This window comes from Xenopus laevis, chromosome 7L, assembly GCF_017654675.1.
Source record: "Xenopus laevis strain J_2021 chromosome 7L, Xenopus_laevis_v10.1, whole genome shotgun sequence".
Lineage (NCBI taxonomy): Eukaryota > Metazoa > Chordata > Amphibia > Anura > Pipidae > Xenopus > Xenopus laevis.
In genome coordinates this window covers 86,210,915-86,227,536 of record NC_054383.1, presented here as the reverse complement: position 1 = coordinate 86,227,536, position 16,622 = coordinate 86,210,915, and the positions used below count along the sequence as shown (strand labels likewise).

At 37.9% G+C, this 16,622-nt stretch overlaps 1 long non-coding RNA gene across 1 annotated transcript; it reads left to right on the top strand.

The window, feature by feature from the left end:
- Nucleotides 1–9,752: 9,752 nt before the first annotated feature.
- Nucleotides 9,753–16,420, top strand: LOC121395548. The gene is made up of 5 exons (XR_005962546.1): nt 9,753–9,875; nt 10,472–10,526; nt 13,391–13,565; nt 14,699–14,753; nt 15,745–16,420. It is a non-coding gene; the product is annotated as an uncharacterized LOC121395548 (long non-coding RNA).
- Nucleotides 16,421–16,622: the final 202 nt, after the last annotated feature.

The window sequence follows — 16,622 nt, the reverse complement described above, 5'->3', positions numbered from 1 at the left end:
GTAATGGGCAATAAAACAGCCAAGGCATCAACTGTGGGGATCTGCCCAGTGTGTAAGTACAACATCCTGCTGCTGCATGGAGCCATGTAATGATTTGCTGCCATTTCCTTTTTATAACATCTGCACCAGAGTTCCTGATGCCAAGTAAGAAAAGGAATTATAATTAATGTTAAGGTTTAACAAAAATAAAATAAAAAAGTTTTATAGCATATATAAGATTACTTAACAAGTAATATTTAAATGATAGAAATATTTTATCTATTGTATGATCAAGGTTAATTAATATCATTACATTTTTACTAATTATTTATTATATTGATAATCTTTATATGTAACCTTATATAATCTTTAAATGAAATTGAGTAATATAAATATATATATATTTATCTATACAGTTTAGATAATGTGATTGTTGTTATTTCCTACTAGAAATGTTTTATTTAATGTGTAGTAGATTTATTTAATAAGAATACAGTATTGATTCGATAAAAATAGCAAACCTTTAATTCTAAAAAAAATTAGAGTTTACTTAGGCTGTTAGAGTTTAGAATTAGGTTGCTGTGATTTTTCCCTCCACAGGAGAACATGATAAGCAGGAGAAATTAAGGTATGTTTTTGAGAATGGTGTGTGATTGAGTGAAAGAATAGAGACACGAAAGAGCGAAGGACATACTGTAATAAATCTGCCCATTAGTGTCAGTGTAGGCCCATTTCCAGGGAAGTGCATCCAGGGCTGGACATGGTTTTCATCCAGCAGGATTTTCCTCCCTCCCTAATCAGGGATAATTCAGGATGTTCAGCAGCTTCTCCAGTCAGCCATTGCATCCTCATCTAGTAGCAGTGACTTCAGGAGCAGCCTCTCTTCAGCCAAGGCCCCTTTAGGGCTGAAATGTTTTTTGGCTGGGCCCTTCCCCTTGGTAGGTACGTGCGTGGCTACAGGTATGTTTGCCCCCAGCTCTCCCCCCCTTGGGTAGGACAATAGGGAGCCACCTTTCGGAGGGGAAAAAGGGGACGGGCTGGGGGTGTGACCGGGGGGTTGGTGGGGGCTGAAATGGTTCTTAAGGAGAGCACAAGTTCAAGTCAGGTAGACTCACTTTTGTTTTTTGTCTCCCACCTAAGGTAAAAGTAGGATTCGAAAGACGGTGCTCCAGGGTTCCAGTAACCGATCGCCTTAAAGGGGTCAGGAAGGAATTTTTAATCAGGATGCAAATTGCTTTAGACACCTGAGTTTTTTGCCTTCCTCTGGAATGCCATTATCTGTGTAGGTCAGTGGTACTTTGCTGATGCAGTTGCGGCTCCAAATCAATAGTAGGCGTCCGTGTGGCTTCAGAAACAGTGATGGTTACAGTGCAGGCCTACCCTTGTAGAGTCACTAGTGTGGATCAGACTGGGACTGCACAGTCTTGTCTGAGTCATCTGAGAGGCTGGTTTATCACCATTAATGCACATGATGGGGAGCAGGAGGATGGGCTATTGGACACTCACAGCGTGTGCTTTGCAGAGGCCCATGTTTGATGGTAGGAGCCGCAGCTGGGATTCAGGGTGTACAGTACCTAGTCCTTTATGAATTTGTTAAATAAAGACCTCCACAGATTTTTACCACTATACAAGTCTCTGTGTCATTATTATTGGTGGATTGAGACAAACCGAAAGTGGGTAGGGGGATCGTTTGCAGTTGAGCTGAGAGCACCATCTTGCTACAACTGATTAAGCTGAACATGATTGATGTTTCTTTCTTTTTTTTTCAAGCCCAGCTATTGTACATTTAACTTTATATTGTGCATAACATTTTCCAATGTATACATTTTTTTAAAGATATTTGAATGTTGGTGTCCTTTGTTTTTTTATTTTTTCACTTGTGGCAAAAGTCAGACCCTTTGCACATGAATATTCTGACATACATATTGTAAGGCTCAGCATAGTGCCACAAAGACAATAACAATGAGTAATAACCAGCAATCTGTGGTCAGACATTTTATGGTGAATATTATTTTTAAATGATACTACTTTGAGATGCCAATTAACTTACTCATATTTGCTTTTCTTGTTAGTATGTGAGAAGGTGAACTAGAAACTGTAACTATGTGTATACTTGCCCCGGGAATGTTATGTATTGGTTTGGGAGGAGTCTAGATGCTACTATGATCTGTGCTGAGTGATTATTATTGCTATGCTGTATATGTTATCATTAGTGTGTATATATAATGTTTCTTATAAGAAAGCTATTTAAGGAGAAGGAAGAGCATGACGCAACTTCGCACTTTAGTGAATTGGTGTAGTCCTATCGAATTTATGCCTGGCGAAAGGGTTGCAATGCCTGCAAAGCCGTCGCTGGCGAATTTTCGCCAGTTAGGGAATTTGCCTCTATAGACTCTATTATAATCAAATAATCCAAATTTAACAAATAAAAATTTCTCTGTAATAATAAAACAGCAGCTTGTACTTGATCCAAACTAAGATATAATGAATCCTTATTGGAAACGAAACCAGCCTATTGGGTGTATTTGATATTTACATGATTTTCTAGTTGACGTTAAGTATGAACTTCCAAATTACAGAAAGATCCATTATCCCATGTCCCATAACTATACAGGTAAATTTGTATGCAAGTAGGTCTCTAATCTGATGGACTGCATTGGACTACTAAAGGGATTGCATATTCCATGATAATATATATATATATATATATATATATATATATATATATATATATATATATATATATTTACTTTACCCAGAACCTGACACAAGGGCCCATTTACAGTGCACTATGCAGTGTCCAAAGTGCTTCACCTGTAAACTCTCAACGTGGACTCAAAAAATGTTGAGCTACAACTCCTACAGCTTCCCAACTGGATCTGATGGGCTCAGTCTTTCTATGGGCCTGTGAGTAATTTTAAATTTTAAGAATCAGTTTTAACCACATGTTTTTTTTAATCAAAGAAAGATATATTGCACTTACAATTTAGCAGAAAATGATTTTTATCATAAAAGTCTGATAAAAATCTGTTCCCAGCACGTTTCGTTGTGTCTCAACATTATTTAAGGGTGATGGAGTACTATACGTTGGGAACAGATTTAACAGACTTTATTGATGAACAATCATTTTCTGCTGAATTGTAAGTGCTATATATCTTTCTTTAATTAAAGGTGCTGATACAATTTTACACAATGGGAGCGCACCTTTTTTTTATGTAAATTTGTAGACTGTCTACTCGGGACCAGCAGATTAAGGAGGCAGCACCCCATGTGGAATCATCTATGCAGCTCCTATAAAAGGCACCATGCCTCCTGAATAGGTGGTAATACCATGTTCCCACATACAGACAATGGCATAGGTATGTGGTTAGATTCCTTACCACTATTAAACCTGTTTCATGAGGGATTCATGTAAATACATTTTGAAAATCCATGGTTACCAGTATAAAGTCACTCACTGGCAGATTTATACTTTTAATAACCTCCAAAAATGTATTTGAGTCTTATACCTGCTTATACCCTTCCCACACAGTAGCAAAAGAAAGTCATTGTACTATGCAATATTATTATAAAGGGAGCCATTTGATTATATGATTGGGTAGCCTGGGGCTTTTTTCAGCATGGGATGGTCATCCAGAAAGTAATTCAGTGTTCCTATGAAATTCAATCTCAGGAGATTTTCATACGTGTGTGGTAACGTATAGCAAACAATCAGCAGGCAGCATGTAATGGTCAGGTCTTTGAAATAAAACATCTGATCGTTTGGCTACTAGATGTGGTTAATGTAAAACTTACATTATGCCATTCGGTCTTTAGTCCGGAATATGTAAGAGAGGCAGAGTGAGAATTGCTCATTTAACTATCTAACCTTAAAGGAGAAGTAAAGTTAGACACCCCCAGTCATTGTAATCACTTACCTGATACCACAGGCTGGTGCACCTGTTATCAGAAATCTGCACTGGTTGGGGGTACATATGTAGGAGCAACACTGATCTATATTCATCCTCTTCTTCCTTCGTCTTCTTCCACCATCTTCTTCCTCTGTTTTTTTCACTCGATGGTGTGGCAAATAAATGAATTAAGTTCTGTTCAATTCATGTTTATGAGGCTCCCACCCAGTCCAATTCGCTCTGGGAATTTTCCCGATCTCCCAGCAGGTCAGTACAACCCAGGTATTACTGTACAGTATATGAGTGAGTAAAGGTACAGCACATTTAGCAAAGTATTCTTTTCCCGTTGCTTTGGTAAAATCACCAACACAGGTGAAACAGTAGACCCTAAAATGTCCTCCCAACTGTCTGTTTTTTTTGCGGGACAGTCTTGATTTTGACAGCTCGACATGCAGTCCCAGATTGTTACTGAAATGTCCCGACTTTCTCTTTGATCTCCTGCACTAAACAGCCAGAAAAAGATACAAACGGGGGAATGTAATAAAAATCGCTAACGGAAAAACTATTCGCAATGCGAAAAGTTATGCCTTTGTGCGAACAAATTTTGCTTTGTGCGAATTTAATATGGCTTTTGCGAGCCCGGAAACTGTTTAGCGACCACTTCCGACAGTGAAAGACCGTTTGCGAATTTTATAGTTTGCGCCAATGCGCAGTCAATGTAATAAAACTTCTTACTGAAAAAGTCGTTATGTTTGCTCCAAAAGATTACGACACCTTCAAGCACTTCTTATGAGTGCGCAATTAAAATTCGCAATGCGCAATTAAAATTCGCAATGCGCAATTAAAATTCGCAATGCAATAACAGTTTAAGGAACAATATTACATTGCGAGATGTGGATTTTTAGTCTTATTGGTGCGAATTGTTTTGCTCTTTGCGACTTTTATTACATTCCCCTGCAAGTTTCTAAAACTCAATTGGCTTTTGGCAGAGGCCAGAATACGTGGCAGGTGCACTTGGATTATTTTGTAACAATTTAAGATAAGGAAAGAAACAATTTAAGATAAGCAGTCCCAGATTGTTACTGAAATGTCCCGACTTTCTCTTTGATCTCCTGCACTAAACAGCCAGAAAAAGATACAAAGTTTCTAAAACTCAATTGGCTTTTGGCAGAGGCCAGAATACGTGGCAGGTGCACTTGGATTATTTTGTAACAATTTAAGATAAGGAAAGAAACAATTTAAGATAAGCAGATCTCTTGGCAATTCACCTTCATTAGCAAAACTGTAATAACACATAAAAACCAAAGAAAGGTAATTTTTGGTAATTAGGGGGCCACAAAATGGGCATGGTCAAAAAAATGGTGTCCAAAATAGTAGATAGACAGGAGCCGTAATAACCACGGGTAGTGTTAAGATAAAAAAAAATCTTTATTTCCAAGCATCTTTAAAAACACAAACAGGCATGCTCCTGGAACTGTTTAGCTAAACCATGACGTGTCTAGTCACCTGACACGTTTCGTGCCTCTCTTTGGCACTTCATCAGAGGTGGAGTCTAGTCCTTGCTCTCTGCCTTATATAGTAAATGCAATTAAAACAATATACCCTTTAAAATTAGCATATTACACTTTAGGTTTGCTATCAGGCTATAATTTCACTATGTATTTATGGGAATGTTAAACAAAATTTATACAATGGTCGGAATCCAAATTGGGGAGTATTTTTATCGAAGTATGTTCAATTCAATTTAATTTAATTTAAAGAAAACATGAGACCTCCCAATCGCTATTTAACCCCTGTGGGAGGCGTGTTTTCAATGTAAAGATCCAATATACCTCCCTTTGATCTATCACTTTCTGCAAGTCTCCTCCTCTCACTCCTAGTTTAACTGATTCAATGCCTTGAAATTTTATTAAGCTGAAATTGCCGTTATGGTTTAGCATAATGTGTTTACTTATGGCTGAGACTCTCCTGTGGTTATAGCTGGTATAATCTAAATTATTTAAATTAATGGGTATAAGATGTTCTCGCACCTGTTCCTTTAACGGTCTACAGGTGCGACCCACATATTGTTTGCCACATTCACATGTGGCTAAATAAATGACACATTTGGAGTCGCAATTAATATAACTACGTATAGGAAAATTCTTTCCAGTTATACTACTCTGAAAACTGTCCTTTATGATTATGTGTTTGCAGACCTTACATCTATTTTTGCCACATTTGTAACATCCATTTTTGTTTAAGCATTTGTTGCTTTCTTTTCTAATTTTTTTTGAAGAATATAAGCTGGGAGAGACATCGCTTGCAATAGTTCTATTACGTTTGAATACAAATTTAATATCATCCAAGACTGACTGATCTAACAATGGATCCATTCTGAGGACATCCAATCTTCTTTTAATTATTTTCTTAATCTGATTTGCCTGACCACTATAAGGAGTAATAAACAATGTTGACTGTTCATTAAAATGTTTTTGTGAATTTTTTCTTTTATCTGTCTGTCTGTCACTCTGTTTTTTGTTACGAGCCCCACTTAAAAGGTCCTGTCTAGAAGTGGCCACTGCTCTCTCATAGGCCTCTTTAATGACCCTCATATCGTATTTCCTTTCCAGCAGTCTATCCCAAAGTGCCATGGCCTGGTCCTGGAAGGCATCCCATGTGGTGCAAATACGTCTCAGACGCAAAAATTGCCCCACCGGGATGCCCCCCAGGACCAATTTGGGATGACAACTGTCAGCTCTTAATATTGTATTTCTCATGATGGGTTTCATATACACATCACATTCAATTTTGTCCTGAGTGACACCCTTCAATAAGATGTCCAAAAACTCAATTTCATTTTTTTGCCAATTATGTGTAAAATGTAAGTTATAATTGTTAGTATTACAATACTCTACAAATTTAGTGGCTTCCTGCTCAGTACCCTCCCATATTACAATTAAATCGTCTATGTAACGATGATAAGTTTTTATACTATGTCTGAAGGGGTTAATCCGTTCATAGACGCTGCACCGCTCCCACCAACCCATTACTAGGTTGGCATATGTGGGGGCAAATTTTGCCCCCATAGCGGTGCCTCGTCTCTGGAGGTAAAAAACCCCATCAAACATAAAATAATTATGTGTTAGGAGATATTCAATACTGAGCAGGATAAACTGTTGTGTATCTGTATCATAAATATTAGAATAAAGTAGCCAAAATTGTATGGCCTTCATCCCTGTTTCATGTTGTATACTGGTATATAAAGAGGTGACATCTAGTGTCAACCAGCTAAACTTGTCTGACCACTTAAAAAAAATGGTGTCCCTCTTTTTATTCCAAAATGTTGTGAGGCATGATATATTATCTATATATTACATCTCATTAGATATGACTTGTGTTTTGGGTTTATTATTATTCTTTATTTCTCGTTTGTATCACTTATTGCTGCTGTTCAAGGTGCAATGTTAATGTGAAGGTTAATGCACCTGATTTAGTCTACCGTGTGGTGGTGACACTCAGTGACCTAGGAGGGGATCTAGTCTGTAAGTTCGACTGGATTTATTTTATTGCATTTTATTAATTTACTTAGCCATGTGCATGGTATTTGACTTATATTTATTTTTATTTACGTGTCATTGCACTATAGAGTGCTCTCTAGTATTTATATTTTGATTTGAAGAATGTTAAAAACATGCAATATGCATCCATCTAGTTTGATCAGTTTTACCTCCAGATAGGTATAATTAAAAAGGTAAAAATAAGTTATCTTTCCCTTTGTGATTGAGCGCTGTGGAATCTTATCTGCGCATGGTTTCATTTATGGAGAAACAAAACTAAACTAAGTGCAGGGCATCCAGCTGACGTATGATTCATCCACTTGGCTTCCTGTTTTTTTAGGGATATACCTGTTTAGCAGCACTTACTACATTCATAAAAAATGCCTTGGCTTCACAGAAAAACAATCTGAAAATTGCCTTATGCTTCATCCAGAAGTAAACTTACTTATTGTCCAGGATGATCTGTTTGTTTAGCAAAAATGGTGCATTTCTAAGATGTGCCTTTGTTTCACTTATAGAGAAAGAAAACTGAAAATAAGAGGCAGGTATATCATAGTGTGACTTTAGAGCTTTAATTTCACATTTTCATAAATCTGCCCCTAAGTGCAAAGCATCCAGCAGACTTTATCCAGAAATAAACTACACGTACCAGATTTTTCATATTTATCTACTGTATGTGTGTTTATTGTAACTGGGTACAATCATAAGAAGAGCAGTGGTTTCACTTATAGAAAAACAAACTTAGTCAACAGGGAAGTTTATTATGAGGGTAAATTATGTTCCTTAAGGGATGCTAAACCCTGCTGTTTTGCACTGCCCAAACAAACTTTACTTAGTTCTTGCTGGACTACAAACCCCAGCATACTTAACACATTATCAATGTTAAGGCATTCTGGGAGGCATCAACATCATCAAAATGTGCAAAACACCTTTGAGTTAACTTTTAGTATGTTATAGAATGGTCAATGCTAAGCAACTTTTCAAATCATCTTCATTGTTTCTTTTTTTGTGGTTTTTGAGTTGCCTTTTTCATCTGACTCTTTCCATCTTTCAAATGGGGGTCACTGACCCCATGTAAAAACAAATGCTCTGTAAGGCTACAAATGTATTGTTATAGCTACTTTTTATTAACTCATTTTCTATTCACATCCTCTCCAATTCATATTTCAGTGCATGGTTGCTAGGGTAATTTGGACCCTAGTAACCAGAATACTGAAATTGCAAACTGCAGAGTTGCTGAATAAAAAGCTAACTCAAAAACCAAATATAACAAAAAATTAAAACCAGTTGCAAATTGTGTTAGAATATCACTCCCTGCATTATACTAAAAGTTATAGGTGAACAATCTCTTTAAAAGGGAGGAGAGGGGCCAGACAACCTTTTTGTCTTTGTGTTTTTTCCCACCCTCCCAATTCCTTAAGCTGTACAGGTCAGTTCTTCAAGAGGACAGAGGTTCACAAGCAGGAGTGGCTGAATGTACATGAACTGGAAGCAGCAGAATGCAGCAGGACATAGAATGTGTCACAGAGTGGGGGCTATGGCCAGACTAGCAGGCTGTCATCATATGGTCAGGCTTGTAAAGAAAACTGTGATATAGACCATCATGGATGCTCTTGACATGTTATGTCAACTGGGTCACATTTGGTGAAGGGGACTAAACGTTTAATAAAGATGTGACCTCTGGTCCCTCATATCTTTCCACAAGTTCTGGTGTTTAGTCTGGCTATTTAATTAGGTAGTATTCATTGGTTAGATGGAAATATTTGTGTTGCAGTAACAACAGATAGCGGCATAGAATATTTGGGCTCAGAGACTTCTACCTTAGCTTGATCATATGGGGCCCTATTTTATTGGCATCACTGTTGGACTGGGCCGACAGGACACTGGGAAAAATATGGTGGACTCCGTCTACTCGGACCCACTCCCTTCTGGATACTGTGTGTGCTTCACCTGAACTCCCCGGATTGCGGCTGCAAAGGAAAGGCACTAAAAGTATGTGTGGCCCCCGAGGTGCCAGACTTGGTGGATTCATTTTCAAAAGACATCTGTAGTATTAGGGTCTCCAAGCAGTATAATGATTACTCACCACAAAAAGGAAGTGGCCCAGGTGCACTGCCCAGAGCCCTCAGCACGGGGGGTGGACAAACCAATATGGAGTAGGCACTCAAAAAAGGCAAACTTCCACCAGGCAACAAGTCACAGTGAACAAAGTTTATTGTGTCCTCAGCCTGTGTCCTCATTTTCAAAGCAACATAATTCAGCCTGTTTAAAGGAGGTTTAATTGCAGCAACAATATATTGCAGTTTAATCATTATTGGGTGATAACATAAATGAAAGATAAGGAATAATTTCCTTTATAACAAAGCGAAGTTTTCTGTAACAGAAACCGAAAGCGTCCTACTGCAATATAAATATAAATACTGGAACCTTTCCTTAAGTAAAACATCTGCGGGACATTGCTGCACTGGTAAGAAGCCACTTTCATACATACTATTTATTTTGCTTTCTTTCTTTCTTTCTTTCTTTCTTTCTTTCTTTCTTTCTTTCTTTCTTTCTTTCTTTCTTTCTTTCTTTCTTTCTTATTTCTTTCTTCTGTTCTTGACAATAGCAGTTTCACAATTAGGGATGCACCGAATCCAGGATTCGGTTCGGGATTCGGCCAGGATTTGGCCTTTTTCAGCAGGATTTGGATTCAGCCGAATCCTTCTGCCCGTCCAAACCGAATCCTAATCCTAATTTGCATATGCAAATTAGGGACTGAGAGGGAAATTTTGTGACTTTTTGTCACAAAACAAGGAAGTAAAAATGTTTTCCCCGTCCCACCCCTAATTTGCATATACAAATTTGGATTTGGTTCGGTATCTTTCGCAAAGGATTCGGGGGTTTGGCCGAATCCAAAATAGTGGATTTGGTGCATCCCTAATCACAATATATGTACATGAACAACAGAGCTGTACTTTATTACATTGTTCTTATTACTGTGAAGTGAATGATCATAGCTAGGCAGCAAATAAATAATAAGGATATGCTACATATTGTATAAGTATTTTCCTTTTGTTGCAGTTTTGGAAACTATTTGTTACTACAGCTAACTAATCAAGGCAAGCACCTAATATAGGTAATGCTTTTTATGATATCATTTTATAGTTTTATTTGCAAATGCAATATTAAGGAATCCCCCTGCTATCATACCTTCTGTATAGAATAAACCAAGGGGCAGATTTATCAAAATCCAAGTTCCTAAAAAAAATTCGGGAGAGCAAAAAACGCTAACAAAATTCATGCAACTATTTTTCTTGAAGGCTAGCTTAAGAAAAAAACCTTGACAAAATATTCACAAGCGTGTTTTTTCACAAAAAAAACTGTAAGGAAATTTTACAAAGATTTAGACAATGGTGAGGAAATTTGAATTCAGGGGAGCTGCTACAAAATGACCAGGCGATCAGAGCCCTGCCCATCATCTTGGGAGACAAAAAGCCACTCCTGGGTAACTTTAAGAGCTAAAATTGCCTTTCTTAAACCAAAAATATGGCTCTTCAGCCTCAGGGAAGGTGGGAGGGACTCTGATGTGGGCTGCTGCTCTTTACCTTGCATTCACAAATGATGAACAAGCTTGGGACTGGTAGGGACATGTGTTTCCCCGCCTTCCTCTCTTGAATCCTGTGCTAACATATTTATTGCTGGACCCAAAGGCCATAAAGCAGACAGCTGAATGCAGTGCCCAAAGTGGAAAAAAAAGGCATTTGTGTGTTTTTTTTTACACAGTTTGTTTAGCTTCACAAATGTTTTAATAGCTTTAAAGTATATTAATCACAATAAAAGAGAGACCTCTCTCTTCCATAAAACCCCAATCATTTCAGACAATAGATCACATAGCTTTATATCATAAGCTTTTAATGGATGATTGTGGTTGGGTGAAGAGGCTGTAACCATGGCCTGGGGCTTGATGGCACCTCATGGGCAGAAAGAATCATACATTCTACTTTATATAGCAAAGTTTGCAAACGGGAAGTTATCTATTATATTCGTTTTGGTAGAAAGGTCCATCTCCATCTTTTGCATCAATTAGATCAATGATTGACTGGGGCAGCCATAGCTTTGGATTTCAGGCTGTTCTCATGATAATGTTCAATTTTTGCTTGATAATAGCTCTTGGGTTCTTCTTCTTAGGGGCTTTTATGACTGCACTTTAGTGAAATGTAATTCTTGATAGAGCCTCTAGTGTGTGGCAATCTGTAAAACAGTGGTTAACAGTTGGAATATGAACCTCCTGTATAATTATAGGGCTACGGGTGGCAAAAGCATGGCCTTTTGCACCTTGCACTTATGGAGCTGCTTTTACCAAACACAAGGGTGGCAGTATACAGGGTCAGACTGGGGGGGGCTTGGGGCCCACTGGGGCTACTTCCCCAGGGCCCCCCTCAACCCCCCTGCCGCTCCGGAACACCACATTGCATTTGTGCATACGAGCGCAGTGCCGGGTATGTGCGTATGCGCGTCAGTGCGCATACGCACATCGCCCCCGACAAAGAGGGGTTGCGCCACTGAGAAGGGGATCTAGGCCAGCAGGGCCCACAAGAGCCTATCTGCCCAGTCCGACACTGGCGGTATATACAAGGTTCCCCAGTGCCTTGCATCCCAAGGCATCTCCAGCTAATGAGTAAGCTAAAGGCTCTGCTATGGATGCCTCTTTTGTATACAGCACTGCAGAATACAGAGTAAGGTGCAATTCTTTGCCTTGCATTCATTCTACAAGCAAAGGTAAAGTGCTTAAAATAGGGGGCTTTTAATAGCACCTATTAATTGTACTTTGCCCACTTAAATTTAATATGAGATATTGAGATATATTGAATTCACAGTAAGGGGCTGGTTTATCAATGTTCAGATTCCTAAGCAAAATTTAAGTGATTTTTTCAATTTGGGTTTTTCTTCAAATTTAATTTTTTTTCGAGAGTTTGAAAATGATAAATAGAATACGAATGAATAGAAAATGATGAATAGAATACGAATATGGTGTATTTGAGTTTTTTCATATCGTCTACATTCAAATTTTTTCATAAATCAGCAAACATTCGAGTTTTGTCAAATTTGGAGTTTATTCAAATTGAAGAAAATTCAATTCAAATTGAGATATAATAAGCCTCTAATTTTTGGTAACATGGAGTGATACTTCATGAGCTTTGTCTAATCTGGGAGCCTTGGTTGAGCATGAAACAAGCTGAGCTGGAGTATGATATTAGTAGTTATAGTGGTTCACCTATATGTAGAGCAGGGGCGTTGCTGCCATTACCATTACTAGGGGCAGCAAAAAGCTGATCCTTGTTACTTCAAGAGCTAAAATTATGATTTTCTAATCTGAATTTTGCACTGCTACTGCAGAGAGTGCAATCGTGTTCTCTGCACTAGCAGTACGGCCCCCCCTTGTTCCACTCTTGGGGGCAGCATCCGAAAGGCTGTCTCAGAGCAGCAAGGGTCCCTTAAACACCCAATGAAAAAGCTGCTCCTGGTAACTTTAAGAGCCAAAATTCCGCAGTTGATGCTCTCTGATCTAGTGATTCGCCCCCTTGACCTGCTCCGATGCTTATAAAGGTCAGCGCTGGGTGTGAGTGGGGGCAGCATTTAAAAGGCTACCTCATGGCAGCAAGGACCCCAGAAATGCCGGGAAAAAACCCGGTGGGCCTCGGCGGCCCAGACTTGCTCCCTACGTGAAGTCTTTTCCGCTGCTTTCGACCTCCCTCCCTTGAACACCCGCAACAGGAAGAAGGTGGGCGCAGGGGGGCCAGCGGTGGGTTGTGGTTCAGCAGGGGGGCCGAAGGGGTCTTGCATTTGAGGCAGGGGGGCCCGATGTTGCTGTGAATTAATGGTTTAAAAACCTCAATTGCAACTCAGTTTTAAATCCCCTGATTTTGCATCTTCCCTCATATAAAATCATTTTTTGTGGTCCCACCAATATAAACAGTTATCTAATCTAAAATTTCCCAGATTTCACACAATTGAACATCATTCTTGGGCGTACCCGAATGAAAGATAAACAAACATTTCCTCTATCGAAAAAAGTTTTCTGGAACAGAAACTGAAAGCATCTTACGGCAGACGTGTGTATATATATAGATAAACCTTTCCAGAAGTTAAACATCTGCGGGACGTTGCTGCACTGGTAAGAAGCCACTTTTTGTACTGATTCGATTATTTAGAGTGAAATATTTGGTATCATTATTTTTGGTGTAACTGAAGTAAATAGGATTCTGGATAAGAGATGATTGTTACTTTTGAGCCTAAAACTAAGCAGATCACTGGGAATGATGAGTTAATACAGAGCAATGGGAGCATTTTAGAAGGGATTTTCCAGAAGTCATCCGAGAATGGTTGGTACAAATGGATAGATTTAAAATAGATGAATCCTGACTTTTCAGTAATTAACAATTTATTTTTTCCAGCATATTTTTTCTTAGGATGGTTAGCTTATGTCACCAGGGTATTCCAGCAAGCAAAAAGAGAACCTTGTGTTTTTAAAGCATATCATTACACAATAAAACATCGGTCTACACATTTTATCTGTGTTAGTTCAGTACATCAAATTATATTCTTATCAAGTCATATCAATTTAAAGGCAGTATTTGAGCTAAATTTCATTTTCATTGGTATGTCAAGAAGTTAACTAACATGAGCATAACAGCAATGTTACTGATCTTGTAAATGGCTTTGGGGAAAGAGTTGAGGGGAAAAAAGAACAATAATATCCTGACAGGAGATTTTTCTAGACAAAGATAAGCTTCCGTGTCTGCTACAGTGAACAACAAACTCTTGATGAATATATTTTTTCCCATGAACACATAAGGCTATATAACATTGCTACAGGAAGAAAGGTTACCTTTATTATAACTTATGTTGCAGTGTTGGAATCTTTGAATCCTCTGTTACAAAACAGTTGCTGTAACTATTTTTGCATGATTACAGAATATTTTCCATAATAATATTTGCTTATAAAATATTAAGGTTACGGGTATCCCCTAGAAAAAAAGATAGAACTGCAGCATTAAATGGGAAGTGCCGCATTAAATGTACTTTTATTGTCTTATGGATGGGCTTTTTCTAAGCCTCTTTTCAGTCAGTCTTCATTATTTATTTTGTAAGTGTTTTTTAAAGTTTTATTGTTCTTATTCAACATTTTCGATTCTACCTGGTTTTTATGCTTAATGACCAGGCAACCAAGAAAGGATCTACAAAAACAGATCCATTTAATTGCTAATCTTTTTTATTCATTTTTTTGTTAAATATGCTTTTTTTCAGGCCCTTCCCTGTTCATCTTCCATTTTGATTTCCAAACTACTGGCTGGTTACTAGGGTAAGTAAGCCTTAGCAGACAGCTAACATTTATGTGTTTCTTGTTTTGCAGAATAATAAATGTTTCAATTGTAAATTGCCTTAACAAACTACGATATACATAATGCTAAAAGTTAATTTTAATGCAACCCACTCATTTATGCATTAGAAATGCAAAACATTGATATTTTAGATTTTATATGTACTGATAAGAAGCCTGCACTCCCAAGGATATCATAATATTATAGCGCTGCTGTTAATGTAGCAGGTTGCCCTCTTTGCATCTTAGGGTATGCAGGTTAGAACTTAGAACTCAAAATAGACATGCTCACTTACTTAGAACCATTCAGGAGAACCTCCAGTCAGAGAGAGGTTGCAAAAGGACAAGAAGGGGTTCACTAATACCATTCCTCTTGGTTGCTACAGTAATATACATTGGCACAATTATAACAGCTTGACAGGACAAGGTTTTCTCATTGTGGGTAAGTAGATATTTCTCAGGCACAGGTCAGGGAGTACAAGAGAGACTGTAAGATGAATAAATGAGGGAAGGGGGTATCAACATGAAGGAATAAGACAATATTATGCCTTAATACAAAAGTTATACATAATGCTTAGCCTATTTGAGGAAAAGTGAGGCCCTGGAAATGTCACATATATCTTACATATTGCAAGTTCCGTTTCACCCAGGCTTATCTTTTCATACTTGTATATACCTGAGTATATTGACTTCAGTCTCATATAGCAGCTCCTGTATCATACATGTGATTTTACCTGATTGGATGACCAGAAATTGGCATAACTATCCTCCACAAAAAGATTAAGCCTGAATGTCTACTTCTATGTTACTGTGCATGTTACTATTACACAAATGGATATCAGGAACAATAGACATAAACATTTACCTTCAAATCTCCATTACCAGTTAAATAATGCTGATTTTGTTCTTGTGCTGTTGTGTTTTATTATGTCATTTAGAAAAGTCCATTGAAAATATTTATTTTTGTTTGTAGTGAAATGGCTTATTTGAACTATGGAGATGCTAATTACGTGGAGGAATTTTGGAGAGAAGAGCGCTTGCAAACTTTTGAAGAAATTATTCTTCAGAGTAATGTCCAACCACGTGACAGGAAGATTTATGTCATGTACCACGGCACAACTGTTGCGGCAGCTATACAAATCATACAAAAAGGATTTAAACAATCAGAAGATGGCATGTTAGGAAGAGGGGTCTATGTTAGCCGAAATAAAGACAAAGCAGCACGGTATCCTCTTGGGAATAAGTCTGATCAGGTTATTTTAAAACTCAGAGTAAATGTAGGTAAGGTTATAGCAATTAACTACCAGGGACATCTCTTACAGAAAACATGGCGCAATAATGGCTATGATACCGCCTGGGTGCCTGAAGCTTGTGGTATGGTTTCAAGCCAGTTGGAGGAAGATTGCATTTGGGATCCCAAGAGGATTAAGGTAGTTGGGATTGCTAATGCACCTCCACATTATATAGCATACCTACAACAACTAGTTCAGGCCTATAGAAAATAAAACAACCAACACACACATTGTTTAAAAAGAGATTGAACATGTGCCTATTTTTAACTGCAATTTTCTCTTCTGTATCACAAGTCATTTTATTAATTACTACCTACATTTTCATTAAAGATTGATGGGAAGTATGAGCTAAATGGAGGTAAAGGACTCGCTCTGTGTGTTTTTTTTATGATTTCTTATGCATGAACACTAGAACTCTCTCCCTCTCTTGTGCCAGGGCATCAGAATGAAAGGTAAATGTCCTGCCATTGTTCCTGAACTCAGGTATTGAAATAAAATTCTACAGGTTTTGTCAAGGAGAACATTTGTGAAGTTAAGAAATGTTATGTCAAGTGGCCAC